Here is a 15173-nt window from a genome sequence, read left to right on the forward strand (position 1 = left end):
CGAACGGCCAAGCCTTATCTATAGGCCTCAGGCTGCAGGGGAGCAGTGTCCCGGGCAAGCGAGGGCGAGGGTCCGGCCACTTCCGGCCAGGGAGCTGTCCAGGGCTTCCTGGCCTGATTCCCAGCATCCCCTGGCTGCCAGGCTTTCCGGCCAACCGGCTGGAAGCAGTGCGCAGGAAGGGGCGGGGACATGCAAATACTAGAAAGAGGAGAACGTGGGTATGCAAAGTGACGCCTAATGAGGCGACAGCCGAGGAGGACTCTGGGAGCCGGGGGAAGGCCTGAGGCCGGGGCTTCCTTTCCACCGGCACATGCTGAGCTCTTGCCGGGAGTCAGAAAAAGAGGCGAAAGGGCGGCCAGCGACGGTGCGAGGGAAGACCCCGGTCCGGGTCTCCAAGGTAGATTGCTTCGGGAGGCGTTAATTCTGCCACCATTCTGGTTATCGCTTCTCGGCCTTTTGGCTAAGATCAAGTGTAGTATCTGTTCTTATCAGTTTAATATCTGATACGTCCTCTATCTGGGGACCATATATTAAATTGATTTTTGGAACAGGGAGATGGAATAGGAGCTTGCTCTGTCCACTCCACGCATCAACCTGGTATTGCAGTACCTCCAGGAATGGTGCACTTCCCCACCCGGGGAAAACAATGCTGTTGAAAAATAGACGAGAAAACGAAAGTAGCGCTTCACTACCAAGCCCTGTAAAGTGGCGCTATTGTGTTTGCGTGTGAATAAAAACAAACTGGTCACTGTGTCTTGCCTTAATTATGTATGTATTTTACTTAATTGCCACTTTGCGGCCACCCGGCCGTGCGTTATTTATTTATTTTTTTAACTTTTTTTTTTCTTCCATTTTTTCCCTTCTCCATCCAGACGCTGCACTTTGAAAAGAGACAAACGTGGGAAAAAGACTGTTTTTGCAGCAGCAGAGTTTCATTGCTGTTTGGATCCATTTCACTGGGGAACGAATGGAGGAAGGTTCTCAGCAAGTCAGTAGGATGGAGGGATGGAGGGAGGGAGGGAGGGAGGGAGGGAGGGAGGGAAGCAGGCAGGCCGGCAGGCAGGCAGGCCGGCATGCAGAGAAGTGGGCACTGCCCTTGGCTTCACTGAGCAAGAAGAAAAATACAGAGTCCTTTTCCTTCTCTGCCCGCCCCGCCCGTCCCCGAACGGCCACGAACGGCCAAGCCTTATCTATAGGCCTCAGGCTGCAGGGGAGCAGTGTCCCGGGCAAGCGAGGGCGAGGGTCCGGCCACTTCCGGCCAGGGAGCTGTCCAGGGCTTCCTGGCCTGATTCCCAGCATCCCCTGGCTGCCAGGCTTTCCGGCCAACCGGCTGGAAGCAGTGCGCAGGAAGGGGCGGGGACATGCAAATACTAGAAAGAGGAGAACGTGGGTATGCAAAGTGACGCCTAATGAGGCGACAGCCGAGGAGGACTCTGGGAGCCGGGGGAAGGCCTGAGGCCGGGGCTTCCTTTCCACCGGCACATGCTGAGCTCTTGCCGGGAGTCAGAAAAAGAGGCGAAAGGGCGGCCAGCGACGGTGCGAGGGAAGACCCCGGTCCGGGTCTCCAAGGTAGATTGCTTCGGGAGGCGTTAATTCTGCCACCATTCTGGTTATCGCTTCTCGGCCTTTTGGCTAAGATCAAGTGTAGTATCTGTTCTTATCAGTTTAATATCTGATACGTCCTCTATCTGGGGACCATATATTAAATTGATTTTTGGAACAGGGAGATGGAATAGGAGCTTGCTCTGTCCACTCCACGCATCAACCTGGTATTGCAGTACCTCCAGGAATGGTGCACTTCCCCACCCGGGGAAAACAATGCTGTTGAAAAATAGACGAGAAAACGAAAGTAGCGCTTCACTACCAAGCCCTGTAAAGTGGCGCTATTGTGTTTGCGTGTGAATAAAAACAAACTGGTCACTGTGTCTTGCCTTAATTATGTATGTATTTTACTTAATTGCCACTTTGCGGCCACCCGGCCGTGCGTTATTTATTTATTTTTTTAACTTTTTTTTTTCTTCCATTTTTTCCCTTCTCCATCCAGACGCTGCACTTTGAAAAGAGACAAACGTGGGAAAAAGACTGTTTTTGCAGCAGCAGAGTTTCATTGCTGTTTGGATCCATTTCACTGGGGAACGAATGGAGGAAGGTTCTCAGCAAGTCAGTAGGATGGAGGGATGGAGGGAGGGAGGGAGGGAGGGAGGGAGGGAGGGAAGCAGGCAGGCCGGCAGGCAGGCAGGCCGGCATGCAGAGAAGTGGGCACTGCCCTTGGCTTCACTGAGCAAGAAGAAAAATACAGAGTCCTTTTCCTTCTCTGCCCGCCCCGCCCGTCCCCGAACGGCCACGAACGGCCAAGCCTTATCTATAGGCCTCAGGCTGCAGGGGAGCAGTGTCCCGGGCAAGCGAGGGCGAGGGTCCGGCCACTTCCGGCCAGGGAGCTGTCCAGGGCTTCCTGGCCTGATTCCCAGCATCCCCTGGCTGCCAGGCTTTCCGGCCAACCGGCTGGAAGCAGTGCGCAGGAAGGGGCGGGGACATGCAAATACTAGAAAGAGGAGAACGTGGGTATGCAAAGTGACGCCTAATGAGGCGACAGCCGAGGAGGACTCTGGGAGCCGGGGGAAGGCCTGAGGCCGGGGCTTCCTTTCCACCGGCACATGCTGAGCTCTTGCCGGGAGTCAGAAAAAGAGGCGAAAGGGCGGCCAGCGACGGTGCGAGGGAAGACCCCGGTCCGGGTCTCCAAGGTAGATTGCTTCGGGAGGCGTTAATTCTGCCACCATTCTGGTTATCGCTTCTCGGCCTTTTGGCTAAGATCAAGTGTAGTATCTGTTCTTATCAGTTTAATATCTGATACGTCCTCTATCTGGGGACCATATATTAAATTGATTTTTGGAACAGGGAGATGGAATAGGAGCTTGCTCTGTCCACTCCACGCATCAACCTGGTATTGCAGTACCTCCAGGAATGGTGCACTTCCCCACCCGGGGAAAACAATGCTGTTGAAAAATAGACGAGAAAACGAAAGTAGCGCTTCACTACCAAGCCCTGTAAAGTGGCGCTATTGTGTTTGCGTGTGAATAAAAACAAACTGGTCACTGTGTCTTGCCTTAATTATGTATGTATTTTACTTAATTGCCACTTTGCGGCCACCCGGCCGTGCGTTATTTATTTATTTTTTTAACTTTTTTTTTTCTTCCATTTTTTCCCTTCTCCATCCAGACGCTGCACTTTGAAAAGAGACAAACGTGGGAAAAAGACTGTTTTTGCAGCAGCAGAGTTTCATTGCTGTTTGGATCCATTTCACTGGGGAACGAATGGAGGAAGGTTCTCAGCAAGTCAGTAGGATGGAGGGATGGAGGGATGGAGGGAGGGAGGGAGGGAGGGAGGGAGGGAAGCAGGCAGGCCGGCAGGCAGGCAGGCCGGCATGCAGAGAAGTGGGCACTGCCCTTGGCTTCTCTGAGCAAGAAGAAAAATACAGAGTCCTTTTCCTTCTCTGCCCGCCCCGCCCGTCCCCGAACGGCCACGAACGGCCAAGCCTTATCTATAGGCCTCAGGCTGCAGGGGAGCAGTGTCCCGGGCAAGCGAGGGCGAGGGTCCGGCCACTTCCGGCCAGGGAGCTGTCCAGGGCTTCCTGGCCTGATTCCCAGCATCCCCTGGCTGCCAGGCTTTCCGGCCAACCGGCTGGAAGCAGTGCGCAGGAAGGGGCGGGGACATGCAAATACTAGAAAGAGGAGAACGTGGGTATGCAAAGTGACGCCTAATGAGGCGACAGCCGAGGAGGACTCTGGGAGCCGGGGGAAGGCCTGAGGCCGGGGCTTCCTTTCCACCGGCACATGCTGAGCTCTTGCCGGGAGTCAGAAAAAGAGGCGAAAGGGCGGCCAGCGACGGTGCGAGGGAAGACCCCGGTCCGGGTCTCCAAGGTAGATTGCTTCGGGAGGCGTTAATTCTGCCACCATTCTGGTTATCGCTTCTCGGCCTTTTGGCTAAGATCAAGTGTAGTATCTGTTCTTATCAGTTTAATATCTGATACGTCCTCTATCTGGGGACCATATATTAAATTGATTTTTGGAACAGGGAGATGGAATAGGAGCTTGCTCTGTCCACTCCACGCATCAACCTGGTATTGCAGTACCTCCAGGAATGGTGCACTTCCCCACCCGGGGAAAACAATGCTGTTGAAAAATAGACGAGAAAACGAAAGTAGCGCTTCACTACCAAGCCCTGTAAAGTGGCGCTATTGTGTTTGCGTGTGAATAAAAACAAACTGGTCACTGTGTCTTGCCTTAATTATGTATGTATTTTACTTAATTGCCACTTTGCGGCCACCCGGCCGTGCGTTATTTATTTATTTTTTTAACTTTTTTTTTTCTTCCATTTTTTCCCTTCTCCATCCAGACGCTGCACTTTGAAAAGAGACAAACGTGGGAAAAAGACTGTTTTTGCAGCAGCAGAGTTTCATTGCTGTTTGGATCCATTTCACTGGGGAACGAATGGAGGAAGGTTCTCAGCAAGTCAGTAGGATGGAGGGATGGAGGGAGGGAGGGAGGGAGGGAGGGAGGGAAGCAGGCAGGCCGGCAGGCAGGCAGGCCGGCATGCAGAGAAGTGGGCACTGCCCTTGGCTTCACTGAGCAAGAAGAAAAATACAGAGTCCTTTTCCTTCTCTGCCCGCCCCGCCCGTCCCCGAACGGCCACGAACGGCCAAGCCTTATCTATAGGCCTCAGGCTGCAGGGGAGCAGTGTCCCGGGCAAGCGAGGGCGAGGGTCCGGCCACTTCCGGCCAGGGAGCTGTCCAGGGCTTCCTGGCCTGATTCCCAGCATCCCCTGGCTGCCAGGCTTTCCGGCCAACCGGCTGGAAGCAGTGCGCAGGAAGGGGCGGGGACATGCAAATACTAGAAAGAGGAGAACGTGGGTATGCAAAGTGACGCCTAATGAGGCGACAGCCGAGGAGGACTCTGGGAGCCGGGGGAAGGCCTGAGGCCGGGGCTTCCTTTCCACCGGCACATGCTGAGCTCTTGCCGGGAGTCAGAAAAAGAGGCGAAAGGGCGGCCAGCGACGGTGCGAGGGAAGACCCCGGTCCGGGTCTCCAAGGTAGATTGCTTCGGGAGGCGTTAATTCTGCCACCATTCTGGTTATCGCTTCTCGGCCTTTTGGCTAAGATCAAGTGTAGTATCTGTTCTTATCAGTTTAATATCTGATACGTCCTCTATCTGGGGACCATATATTAAATTGATTTTTGGAACAGGGAGATGGAATAGGAGCTTGCTCTGTCCACTCCACGCATCAACCTGGTATTGCAGTACCTCCAGGAATGGTGCACTTCCCCACCCGGGGAAAACAATGCTGTTGAAAAATAGACGAGAAAACGAAAGTAGCGCTTCACTACCAAGCCCTGTAAAGTGGCGCTATTGTGTTTGCGTGTGAATAAAAACAAACTGGTCACTGTGTCTTGCCTTAATTATGTATGTATTTTACTTAATTGCCACTTTGCGGCCACCCGGCCGTGCGTTATTTATTTATTTTTTTAACTTTTTTTTTTCTTCCATTTTTTCCCTTCTCCATCCAGACGCTGCACTTTGAAAAGAGACAAACGTGGGAAAAAGACTGTTTTTGCAGCAGCAGAGTTTCATTGCTGTTTGGATCCATTTCACTGGGGAACGAATGGAGGAAGGTTCTCAGCAAGTCAGTAGGATGGAGGGATGGAGGGAGGGAGGGAGGGAGGGAGGGAGGGAGGGAAGCAGGCAGGCCGGCAGGCAGGCAGGCCGGCATGCAGAGAAGTGGGCACTGCCCTTGGCTTCACTGAGCAAGAAGAAAAATACAGAGTCCTTTTCCTTCTCTGCCCGCCCCGCCCGTCCCCGAACGGCCACGAACGGCCAAGCCTTATCTATAGGCCTCAGGCTGCAGGGGAGCAGTGTCCCGGGCAAGCGAGGGCGAGGGTCCGGCCACTTCCGGCCAGGGAGCTGTCCAGGGCTTCCTGGCCTGATTCCCAGCATCCCCTGGCTGCCAGGCTTTCCGGCCAACCGGCTGGAAGCAGTGCGCAGGAAGGGGCGGGGACATGCAAATACTAGAAAGAGGAGAACGTGGGTATGCAAAGTGACGCCTAATGAGGCGACAGCCGAGGAGGACTCTGGGAGCCGGGGGAAGGCCTGAGGCCGGGGCTTCCTTTCCACCGGCACATGCTGAGCTCTTGCCGGGAGTCAGAAAAAGAGGCGAAAGGGCGGCCAGCGACGGTGCGAGGGAAGACCCCGGTCCGGGTCTCCAAGGTAGATTGCTTCGGGAGGCGTTAATTCTGCCACCATTCTGGTTATCGCTTCTCGGCCTTTTGGCTAAGATCAAGTGTAGTATCTGTTCTTATCAGTTTAATATCTGATACGTCCTCTATCTGGGGACCATATATTAAATTGATTTTTGGAACAGGGAGATGGAATAGGAGCTTGCTCTGTCCACTCCACGCATCAACCTGGTATTGCAGTACCTCCAGGAATGGTGCACTTCCCCACCCGGGGAAAACAATGCTGTTGAAAAATAGACGAGAAAACGAAAGTAGCGCTTCACTACCAAGCCCTGTAAAGTGGCGCTATTGTGTTTGCGTGTGAATAAAAACAAACTGGTCACTGTGTCTTGCCTTAATTATGTATGTATTTTACTTAATTGCCACTTTGCGGCCACCCGGCCGTGCGTTATTTATTTATTTTTTTAACTTTTTTTTTTCTTCCATTTTTTCCCTTCTCCATCCAGACGCTGCACTTTGAAAAGAGACAAACGTGGGAAAAAGACTGTTTTTGCAGCAGCAGAGTTTCATTGCTGTTTGGATCCATTTCACTGGGGAACGAATGGAGGAAGGTTCTCAGCAAGTCAGTAGGATGGAGGGATGGAGGGATGGAGGGAGGGAGGGAGGGAGGGAGGGAAGCAGGCAGGCCGGCAGGCAGGCAGGCCGGCATGCAGAGAAGTGGGCACTGCCCTTGGCTTCTCTGAGCAAGAAGAAAAATACAGAGTCCTTTTCCTTCTCTGCCCGCCCCGCCCGTCCCCGAACGGCCACGAACGGCCAAGCCTTATCTATAGGCCTCAGGCTGCAGGGGAGCAGTGTCCCGGGCAAGCGAGGGCGAGGGTCCGGCCACTTCCGGCCAGGGAGCTGTCCAGGGCTTCCTGGCCTGATTCCCAGCATCCCCTGGCTGCCAGGCTTTCCGGCCAACCGGCTGGAAGCAGTGCGCAGGAAGGGGCGGGGACATGCAAATACTAGAAAGAGGAGAACGTGGGTATGCAAAGTGACGCCTAATGAGGCGACAGCCGAGGAGGACTCTGGGAGCCGGGGGAAGGCCTGAGGCCGGGGCTTCCTTTCCACCGGCACATGCTGAGCTCTTGCCGGGAGTCAGAAAAAGAGGCGAAAGGGCGGCCAGCGACGGTGCGAGGGAAGACCCCGGTCCGGGTCTCCAAGGTAGATTGCTTCGGGAGGCGTTAATTCTGCCACCATTCTGGTTATCGCTTCTCGGCCTTTTGGCTAAGATCAAGTGTAGTATCTGTTCTTATCAGTTTAATATCTGATACGTCCTCTATCTGGGGACCATATATTAAATTGATTTTTGGAACAGGGAGATGGAATAGGAGCTTGCTCTGTCCACTCCACGCATCAACCTGGTATTGCAGTACCTCCAGGAATGGTGCACTTCCCCACCCGGGGAAAACAATGCTGTTGAAAAATAGACGAGAAAACGAAAGTAGCGCTTCACTACCAAGCCCTGTAAAGTGGCGCTATTGTGTTTGCGTGTGAATAAAAACAAACTGGTCACTGTGTCTTGCCTTAATTATGTATGTATTTTACTTAATTGCCACTTTGCGGCCACCCGGCCGTGCGTTATTTATTTATTTTTTTAACTTTTTTTTTTCTTCCATTTTTTCCCTTCTCCATCCAGACGCTGCACTTTGAAAAGAGACAAACGTGGGAAAAAGACTGTTTTTGCAGCAGCAGAGTTTCATTGCTGTTTGGATCCATTTCACTGGGGAACGAATGGAGGAAGGTTCTCAGCAAGTCAGTAGGATGGAGGGATGGAGGGAGGGAGGGAGGGAGGGAGGGAGGGAAGCAGGCAGGCCGGCAGGCAGGCAGGCCGGCATGCAGAGAAGTGGGCACTGCCCTTGGCTTCACTGAGCAAGAAGAAAAATACAGAGTCCTTTTCCTTCTCTGCCCGCCCCGCCCGTCCCCGAACGGCCACGAACGGCCAAGCCTTATCTATAGGCCTCAGGCTGCAGGGGAGCAGTGTCCCGGGCAAGCGAGGGCGAGGGTCCGGCCACTTCCGGCCAGGGAGCTGTCCAGGGCTTCCTGGCCTGATTCCCAGCATCCCCTGGCTGCCAGGCTTTCCGGCCAACCGGCTGGAAGCAGTGCGCAGGAAGGGGCGGGGACATGCAAATACTAGAAAGAGGAGAACGTGGGTATGCAAAGTGACGCCTAATGAGGCGACAGCCGAGGAGGACTCTGGGAGCCGGGGGAAGGCCTGAGGCCGGGGCTTCCTTTCCACCGGCACATGCTGAGCTCTTGCCGGGAGTCAGAAAAAGAGGCGAAAGGGCGGCCAGCGACGGTGCGAGGGAAGACCCCGGTCCGGGTCTCCAAGGTAGATTGCTTCGGGAGGCGTTAATTCTGCCACCATTCTGGTTATTGCTTCTCGGCCTTTTGGCTAAGATCAAGTGTAGTATCTGTTCTTATCAGTTTAATATCTGATACGTCCTCTATCTGGGGACCATATATTAAATTGATTTTTGGAACAGGGAGATGGAATAGGAGCTTGCTCTGTCCACTCCACGCATCAACCTGGTATTGCAGTACCTCCAGGAATGGTGCACTTCCCCACCCGGGGAAAACAATGCTGTTGAAAAATAGACGAGAAAACGAAAGTAGCGCTTCACTACCAAGCCCTGTAAAGTGGCGCTATTGTGTTTGCGTGTGAATAAAAACAAACTGGTCACTGTGTCTTGCCTTAATTATGTATGTATTTTACTTAATTGCCACTTTGCGGCCACCCGGCCGTGCGTTATTTATTTATTTTTTTAACTTTTTTTTTTCTTCCATTTTTTCCCTTCTCCATCCAGACGCTGCACTTTGAAAAGAGACAAACGTGGGAAAAAGACTGTTTTTGCAGCAGCAGAGTTTCATTGCTGTTTGGATCCATTTCACTGGGGAACGAATGGAGGAAGGTTCTCAGCAAGTCAGTAGGATGGAGGGATGGAGGGAGGGAGGGAGGGAGGGAGGGAGGGAGGGAAGCAGGCAGGCCGGCAGGCAGGCAGGCCGGCATGCAGAGAAGTGGGCACTGCCCTTGGCTTCACTGAGCAAGAAGAAAAATACAGAGTCCTTTTCCTTCTCTGCCCGCCCCGCCCGTCCCCGAACGGCCACGAACGGCCAAGCCTTATCTATAGGCCTCAGGCTGCAGGGGAGCAGTGTCCCGGGCAAGCGAGGGCGAGGGTCCGGCCACTTCCGGCCAGGGAGCTGTCCAGGGCTTCCTGGCCTGATTCCCAGCATCCCCTGGCTGCCAGGCTTTCCGGCCAACCGGCTGGAAGCAGTGCGCAGGAAGGGGCGGGGACATGCAAATACTAGAAAGAGGAGAACGTGGGTATGCAAAGTGACGCCTAATGAGGCGACAGCCGAGGAGGACTCTGGGAGCCGGGGGAAGGCCTGAGGCCGGGGCTTCCTTTCCACCGGCACATGCTGAGCTCTTGCCGGGAGTCAGAAAAAGAGGCGAAAGGGCGGCCAGCGACGGTGCGAGGGAAGACCCCGGTCCGGGTCTCCAAGGTAGATTGCTTCGGGAGGCGTTAATTCTGCCACCATTCTGGTTATCGCTTCTCGGCCTTTTGGCTAAGATCAAGTGTAGTATCTGTTCTTATCAGTTTAATATCTGATACGTCCTCTATCTGGGGACCATATATTAAATTGATTTTTGGAACAGGGAGATGGAATAGGAGCTTGCTCTGTCCACTCCACGCATCAACCTGGTATTGCAGTACCTCCAGGAATGGTGCACTTCCCCACCCGGGGAAAACAATGCTGTTGAAAAATAGACGAGAAAACGAAAGTAGCGCTTCACTACCAAGCCCTGTAAAGTGGCGCTATTGTGTTTGCGTGTGAATAAAAACAAACTGGTCACTGTGTCTTGCCTTAATTATGTATGTATTTTACTTAATTGCCACTTTGCGGCCACCCGGCCGTGCGTTATTTATTTATTTTTTTAACTTTTTTTTTTCTTCCATTTTTTCCCTTCTCCATCCAGACGCTGCACTTTGAAAAGAGACAAACGTGGGAAAAAGACTGTTTTTGCAGCAGCAGAGTTTCATTGCTGTTTGGATCCATTTCACTGGGGAACGAATGGAGGAAGGTTCTCAGCAAGTCAGTAGGATGGAGGGATGGAGGGATGGAGGGAGGGAGGGAGGGAGGGAGGGAAGCAGGCAGGCCGGCAGGCAGGCAGGCCGGCATGCAGAGAAGTGGGCACTGCCCTTGGCTTCTCTGAGCAAGAAGAAAAATACAGAGTCCTTTTCCTTCTCTGCCCGCCCCGCCCGTCCCCGAACGGCCACGAACGGCCAAGCCTTATCTATAGGCCTCAGGCTGCAGGGGAGCAGTGTCCCGGGCAAGCGAGGGCGAGGGTCCGGCCACTTCCGGCCAGGGAGCTGTCCAGGGCTTCCTGGCCTGATTCCCAGCATCCCCTGGCTGCCAGGCTTTCCGGCCAACCGGCTGGAAGCAGTGCGCAGGAAGGGGCGGGGACATGCAAATACTAGAAAGAGGAGAACGTGGGTATGCAAAGTGACGCCTAATGAGGCGACAGCCGAGGAGGACTCTGGGAGCCGGGGGAAGGCCTGAGGCCGGGGCTTCCTTTCCACCGGCACATGCTGAGCTCTTGCCGGGAGTCAGAAAAAGAGGCGAAAGGGCGGCCAGCGACGGTGCGAGGGAAGACCCCGGTCCGGGTCTCCAAGGTAGATTGCTTCGGGAGGCGTTAATTCTGCCACCATTCTGGTTATCGCTTCTCGGCCTTTTGGCTAAGATCAAGTGTAGTATCTGTTCTTATCAGTTTAATATCTGATACGTCCTCTATCTGGGGACCATATATTAAATTGATTTTTGGAACAGGGAGATGGAATAGGAGCTTGCTCTGTCCACTCCACGCATCAACCTGGTATTGCAGTACCTCCAGGAATGGTGCACTTCCCCACCCGGGGAAAACAATGCTGTTGAAAAATAGACGAGAAAACGAAAGTAGCGCTTCACTACCAAGCCCTGTAAAGTGGCGCTATTGTGTTTGCGTGTGAATAAAAACAAACTGGTCACTGTGTCTTGCCTTAATTATGTATGTATTTTACTTAATTGCCACTTTGCGGCCACCCGGCCGTGCGTTATTTATTTATTTTTTTAACTTTTTTTTTTCTTCCATTTTTTCCCTTCTCCATCCAGACGCTGCACTTTGAAAAGAGACAAACGTGGGAAAAAGACTGTTTTTGCAGCAGCAGAGTTTCATTGCTGTTTGGATCCATTTCACTGGGGAACGAATGGAGGAAGGTTCTCAGCAAGTCAGTAGGATGGAGGGATGGAGGGAGGGAGGGAGGGAGGGAGGGAGGGAAGCAGGCAGGCCGGCAGGCAGGCAGGCCGGCATGCAGAGAAGTGGGCACTGCCCTTGGCTTCACTGAGCAAGAAGAAAAATACAGAGTCCTTTTCCTTCTCTGCCCGCCCCGCCCGTCCCCGAACGGCCACGAACGGCCAAGCCTTATCTATAGGCCTCAGGCTGCAGGGGAGCAGTGTCCCGGGCAAGCGAGGGCGAGGGTCCGGCCACTTCCGGCCAGGGAGCTGTCCAGGGCTTCCTGGCCTGATTCCCAGCATCCCCTGGCTGCCAGGCTTTCCGGCCAACCGGCTGGAAGCAGTGCGCAGGAAGGGGCGGGGACATGCAAATACTAGAAAGAGGAGAACGTGGGTATGCAAAGTGACGCCTAATGAGGCGACAGCCGAGGAGGACTCTGGGAGCCGGGGGAAGGCCTGAGGCCGGGGCTTCCTTTCCACCGGCACATGCTGAGCTCTTGCCGGGAGTCAGAAAAAGAGGCGAAAGGGCGGCCAGCGACGGTGCGAGGGAAGACCCCGGTCCGGGTCTCCAAGGTAGATTGCTTCGGGAGGCGTTAATTCTGCCACCATTCTGGTTATCGCTTCTCGGCCTTTTGGCTAAGATCAAGTGTAGTATCTGTTCTTATCAGTTTAATATCTGATACGTCCTCTATCTGGGGACCATATATTAAATTGATTTTTGGAACAGGGAGATGGAATAGGAGCTTGCTCTGTCCACTCCACGCATCAACCTGGTATTGCAGTACCTCCAGGAATGGTGCACTTCCCCACCCGGGGAAAACAATGCTGTTGAAAAATAGACGAGAAAACGAAAGTAGCGCTTCACTACCAAGCCCTGTAAAGTGGCGCTATTGTGTTTGCGTGTGAATAAAAACAAACTGGTCACTGTGTCTTGCCTTAATTATGTATGTATTTTACTTAATTGCCACTTTGCGGCCACCCGGCCGTGCGTTATTTATTTATTTTTTTAACTTTTTTTTTTCTTCCATTTTTTCCCTTCTCCATCCAGACGCTGCACTTTGAAAAGAGACAAACGTGGGAAAAAGACTGTTTTTGCAGCAGCAGAGTTTCATTGCTGTTTGGATCCATTTCACTGGGGAACGAATGGAGGAAGGTTCTCAGCAAGTCAGTAGGATGGAGGGATGGAGGGATGGAGGGAGGGAGGGAGGGAGGGAGGGAGGGAAGCAGGCAGGCCGGCAGGCAGGCAGGCCGGCATGCAGAGAAGTGGGCACTGCCCTTGGCTTCTCTGAGCAAGAAGAAAAATACAGAGTCCTTTTCCTTCTCTGCCCGCCCCGCCCGTCCCCGAACGGCCACGAACGGCCAAGCCTTATCTATAGGCCTCAGGCTGCAGGGGAGCAGTGTCCCGGGCAAGCGAGGGCGAGGGTCCGGCCACTTCCGGCCAGGGAGCTGTCCAGGGCTTCCTGGCCTGATTCCCAGCATCCCCTGGCTGCCAGGCTTTCCGGCCAACCGGCTGGAAGCAGTGCGCAGGAAGGGGCGGGGACATGCAAATACTAGAAAGAGGAGAACGTGGGTATGCAAAGTGACGCCTAATGAGGCGACAGCCGAGGAGGACTCTGGGAGCCGGGGGAAGGCCTGAGGCCGGGGCTTCCTTTCCACCGGCACATGCTGAGCTCTTGCCGGGAGTCAGAAAAAGAGGCGAAAGGGCGGCCAGCGACGGTGCGAGGGAAGACCCCGGTCCGGGTCTCCAAGGTAGATTGCTTCGGGAGGCGTTAATTCTGCCACCATTCTGGTTATCGCTTCTCGGCCTTTTGGCTAAGATCAAGTGTAGTATCTGTTCTTATCAGTTTAATATCTGATACGTCCTCTATCTGGGGACCATATATTAAATTGATTTTTGGAACAGGGAGATGGAATAGGAGCTTGCTCTGTCCACTCCACGCATCAACCTGGTATTGCAGTACCTCCAGGAATGGTGCACTTCCCCACCCGGGGAAAACAATGCTGTTGAAAAATAGACGAGAAAACGAAAGTAGCGCTTCACTACCAAGCCCTGTAAAGTGGCGCTATTGTGTTTGCGTGTGAATAAAAACAAACTGGTCACTGTGTCTTGCCTTAATTATGTATGTATTTTACTTAATTGCCACTTTGCGGCCACCCGGCCGTGCGTTATTTATTTATTTTTTTAACTTTTTTTTTTCTTCCATTTTTTCCCTTCTCCATCCAGACGCTGCACTTTGAAAAGAGACAAACGTGGGAAAAAGACTGTTTTTGCAGCAGCAGAGTTTCATTGCTGTTTGGATCCATTTCACTGGGGAACGAATGGAGGAAGGTTCTCAGCAAGTCAGTAGGATGGAGGGATGGAGGGAGGGAGGGAGGGATGGAGGGAGGGAGGGAGGGAGGGAGGGAGGGAGGGAAGCAGGCAGGCCGGCAGGCAGGCAGGCCGGCATGCAGAGAAGTGGGCACTGCCCTTGGCTTCTCTGAGCAAGAAGAAAAATACAGAGTCCTTTTCCTTCTCTGCCCGCCCCGCCCGTCCCCGAACGGCCACGAACGGCCAAGCCTTATCTATAGGCCTCAGGCTGCAGGGGAGCAGTGTCCCGGGCAAGCGAGGGCGAGGGTCCGGCCACTTCCGGCCAGGGAGCTGTCCAGGGCTTCCTGGCCTGATTCCCAGCATCCCCTGGCTGCCAGGCTTTCCGGCCAACCGGCTGGAAGCAGTGCGCAGGAAGGGGCGGGGACATGCAAATACTAGAAAGAGGAGAACGTGGGTATGCAAAGTGACGCCTAATGAGGCGACAGCCGAGGAGGACTCTGGGAGCCGGGGGAAGGCCTGAGGCCGGGGCTTCCTTTCCACCGGCACATGCTGAGCTCTTGCCGGGAGTCAGAAAAAGAGGCGAAAGGGCGGCCAGCGACGGTGCGAGGGAAGACCCCGGTCCGGGTCTCCAAGGTAGATTGCTTCGGGAGGCGTTAATTCTGCCACCATTCTGGTTATCGCTTCTCGGCCTTTTGGCTAAGATCAAGTGTAGTATCTGTTCTTATCAGTTTAATATCTGATACGTCCTCTATCTGGGGACCATATATTAAATTGATTTTTGGAACAGGGAGATGGAATAGGAGCTTGCTCTGTCCACTCCACGCATCAACCTGGTATTGCAGTACCTCCAGGAATGGTGCACTTCCCCACCCGGGGAAAACAATGCTGTTGAAAAATAGACGAGAAAACGAAAGTAGCGCTTCACTACCAAGCCCTGTAAAGTGGCGCTATTGTGTTTGCGTGTGAATAAAAACAAACTGGTCACTGTGTCTTGCCTTAATTATGTATGTATTTTACTTAATTGCCACTTTGCGGCCACCCGGCCGTGCGTTATTTATTTATTTTTTTAACTTTTTTTTTTCTTCCATTTTTTCCCTTCTCCATCCAGACGCTGCACTTTGAAAAGAGACAAACGTGGGAAAAAGACTGTTTTTGCAGCAGCAGAGTTTCATTGCTGTTTGGATCCATTTCACTGGGGAACGAATGGAGGAAGGTTCTCAGCAAGTCAGTAGGATGGAGGGATGGAGGGATGGAGGGAGGGAGGGAGGGAGGGAGGGAGGGAAGCAGGCAGGCCGGCAGGCAGGCAGGCCGGCATGCAGAGAAGTGGGC

The 15173-nt window shown here is 53.5% G+C and overlaps 13 non-coding genes across 13 annotated transcripts; all 13 read left to right on the forward strand.

Moving 5' to 3' along the window:
• Positions 1–440: 440 nt before the first annotated feature.
• LOC147707568 (U2 spliceosomal RNA) lies at positions 441–631 on the forward strand. The gene has a single exon (XR_015297016.1). It is a non-coding gene; the product is annotated as a U2 spliceosomal RNA (small nuclear RNA).
• A 981-nt stretch (positions 632–1612) lies between these two features.
• LOC147707569 (U2 spliceosomal RNA) lies at positions 1613–1803 on the forward strand. The gene has a single exon (XR_015297017.1). It is a non-coding gene; the product is annotated as a U2 spliceosomal RNA (small nuclear RNA).
• Positions 1804–2784: 981 nt separating this feature from the next.
• On the forward strand, positions 2785–2975 carry LOC147707570 (U2 spliceosomal RNA). The gene has a single exon (XR_015297018.1). It is a non-coding gene; the product is annotated as a U2 spliceosomal RNA (small nuclear RNA).
• A 985-nt stretch (positions 2976–3960) lies between these two features.
• LOC147707571 (U2 spliceosomal RNA) lies at positions 3961–4151 on the forward strand. The gene has a single exon (XR_015297019.1). It is a non-coding gene; the product is annotated as a U2 spliceosomal RNA (small nuclear RNA).
• A 977-nt stretch (positions 4152–5128) lies between these two features.
• On the forward strand, positions 5129–5319 carry LOC147707572 (U2 spliceosomal RNA). Its single transcript, XR_015297021.1, has one exon. It is a non-coding gene; the product is annotated as a U2 spliceosomal RNA (small nuclear RNA).
• Positions 5320–6300: 981 nt separating this feature from the next.
• Positions 6301–6491, forward strand: LOC147707573 (U2 spliceosomal RNA). Its single transcript, XR_015297022.1, has one exon. It is a non-coding gene; the product is annotated as a U2 spliceosomal RNA (small nuclear RNA).
• Positions 6492–7472: 981 nt separating this feature from the next.
• On the forward strand, positions 7473–7663 carry LOC147707574 (U2 spliceosomal RNA). Its single transcript, XR_015297023.1, has one exon. It is a non-coding gene; the product is annotated as a U2 spliceosomal RNA (small nuclear RNA).
• A 977-nt stretch (positions 7664–8640) lies between these two features.
• On the forward strand, positions 8641–8831 carry LOC147707575 (U2 spliceosomal RNA). The gene has a single exon (XR_015297064.1). It is a non-coding gene; the product is annotated as a U2 spliceosomal RNA (small nuclear RNA).
• A 981-nt stretch (positions 8832–9812) lies between these two features.
• Positions 9813–10003, forward strand: LOC147707576 (U2 spliceosomal RNA). Its single transcript, XR_015297024.1, has one exon. It is a non-coding gene; the product is annotated as a U2 spliceosomal RNA (small nuclear RNA).
• A 981-nt stretch (positions 10004–10984) lies between these two features.
• Positions 10985–11175, forward strand: LOC147707577 (U2 spliceosomal RNA). Its single transcript, XR_015297025.1, has one exon. It is a non-coding gene; the product is annotated as a U2 spliceosomal RNA (small nuclear RNA).
• A 977-nt stretch (positions 11176–12152) lies between these two features.
• LOC147707578 (U2 spliceosomal RNA) lies at positions 12153–12343 on the forward strand. The gene has a single exon (XR_015297027.1). It is a non-coding gene; the product is annotated as a U2 spliceosomal RNA (small nuclear RNA).
• A 985-nt stretch (positions 12344–13328) lies between these two features.
• On the forward strand, positions 13329–13519 carry LOC147707579 (U2 spliceosomal RNA). The gene has a single exon (XR_015297028.1). It is a non-coding gene; the product is annotated as a U2 spliceosomal RNA (small nuclear RNA).
• A 1001-nt stretch (positions 13520–14520) lies between these two features.
• LOC147707580 (U2 spliceosomal RNA) lies at positions 14521–14711 on the forward strand. The gene has a single exon (XR_015297029.1). It is a non-coding gene; the product is annotated as a U2 spliceosomal RNA (small nuclear RNA).
• Positions 14712–15173: the final 462 nt, after the last annotated feature.

The sequence above is a fragment of the Lissotriton vulgaris genome, chromosome 6 (genome assembly GCF_964263255.1).
Source record: "Lissotriton vulgaris chromosome 6, aLisVul1.2, whole genome shotgun sequence".
NCBI lineage: Eukaryota > Metazoa > Chordata > Amphibia > Caudata > Salamandridae > Lissotriton > Lissotriton vulgaris.